Source organism: Cyprinodon variegatus, unplaced genomic scaffold (genome assembly GCF_000732505.1).
Source record: "Cyprinodon variegatus isolate N-32 unplaced genomic scaffold, C_variegatus-1.0 Scaffold11, whole genome shotgun sequence".
NCBI classification, from domain to species: domain Eukaryota; kingdom Metazoa; phylum Chordata; class Actinopteri; order Cyprinodontiformes; family Cyprinodontidae; genus Cyprinodon; species Cyprinodon variegatus.
Genome location: NW_015150464.1, coordinates 1,203,319 through 1,205,313, shown reverse-complemented (window position 1 = coordinate 1,205,313; position 1,995 = coordinate 1,203,319).

Below are 1,995 nucleotides of genomic sequence, written 5' to 3'. Positions count from 1 at the left end.
AGGCAACAGTGCTACCCACTGCAATATCTCTGTATATATTACAATATTTTTCCCAGTTGTCAAAAATAAATGTATAGATAAAAAAACTAGTTCTGTATAAGTTCATCAGATGATGTTGATCATTTAGTTATTTTGGTATCCATGTTGTTTGGGGTTTGAGTCGGTCAATGTCTTCCACTATGGCTGCCTCAGCGACAGAGATGGTGCGGCACTCCAGCAGCAAAAGGTCTCTGGCGGTGCAGAGGTAGCCCATCCCTCATTGCTTTAGCTAAAAATTGTGTTGTTTTTTTTTATTAATGCTAGGAACTGAACGATCGATATTATATCGGATAGCTGAAAATTACAACATATCGGCAAATTGTTTTTACCCCTAGGTAAGACATTTGTCAATAGAATTAGATGATCTATGTTCGAAATAAGAAAACAAAAACAACTTCTTTATTTATTTTCAAGTGCATAATATATCACAAGCTTATTTTAACACAAAAAATATTTATTCCACTGGTGAATCATCTTATCTAGAGGCTCCCATTAAGAGCAAATATACTGGTTCGCAGTGTAATTCTACATATAAACCCTAAAGAAAAAATGGTGCAGGGCACATGGGATCTGAGCTTATTAAAAGAGGCGAGAGTGGGAGAGCATACAGGACAATCCAGGAAGAAAAAAAAAAATGTTTGTTGAGACTTGGGCTAAAGTCCGTCTTCCAGCAGGACAATGACCCTAAACACAGAGAAAATCCCAGTGAATGTATTGAAGAGCCGAGATACAGACAATAAGTAAATCCATTTGAATATTTGTAGCAATGCTGGCTTCCTTCTGCTGCCCTTTAGTGACAGTCAGAATAAAAGCAGCCTAAATACACACATAAACATGCAGAATCCTCAGGAAAGGAAAAATCAGACAATAATCTGGGAGTATTTTAATCATGTTTGTCAAAATGTGAGTCTTTTTAGTAATTAAGAAATATTATTTCCTTCTCCTCTAATTGCAGCATGGATTTAACAGCTCTGAACGCTTTAAAAGTAAACAAGAGGTTAACTGTTTTTATTTTTTCTTCCTGAGTAGCCCTGCTATCTCCTTCGCTGCAGCCCCAATTGGCCTCACTGTTTTTTCTCCATGCACAAACACTTGATTGGAAGGCCAGTGGCCTGTGAGGGACTGCTGTCATGGCCCCAGGCTGCAGCAATGCATCAATCCACAATATCAAGCCACATAACAACAGGGATCCCACCACACTTTAAACACAGCCTGCAGCCTGGGACACAGGCACGGTCACATCTGAGGGAGGGCAAAGAGAGTTCCCACGGTGCTGCTACAGGGTCTTACATTTAGGACCGAACTTTGAGCTGCTTTAATGCGGGAAAAAGTCCTACCCAGAACCAAAATTCGGGATCATTCAGTATTATGTTTTTGGTGCAGCAGCAATTTTCACAAAGATTTACTACTGTTCAACAACCAAATCCTTAAATATGCACTTTAAAAGATTAAAAGAAAGTCTGCCTGCTTGGAGGGCAAGCACACACACAGTCCTAGCAGAGCAATAAACCTGATAATTTCCCAGAAACCTGGATTACCTGGTGAGAAAAAACATGCATGTGCAAAAAACATGCAATAACCATGCAGGATGGCTCCTATCTGGACGTAAAACCCAGGACCATCCATGCATGTCCATGTCCAGGGGAGCTACAGTTTTCATCAAGCTGGACACAGATAGATAGATCACCAGTCCCATTTGATGGCCACATTGTTCAAACAACCATCAGGACAGACACTCAGAGCAGTTATATATTTGGACTGTGGCAGGAAGATGGAGTACCCAGAGAGAATTCTTGCATGCACAAGGAAACTATACAAACTCCATGCAGAAAGACCTCAAGCTATTGAAACCCAGGACCACTTTGCTGTAAGGCAACGGCTTCCAATAGACCAGAGGTTCCCAAAGTTTGGTCAGGATACCCTGGAGGGTTGTGAGACACCAAGTAGGGGGCAATG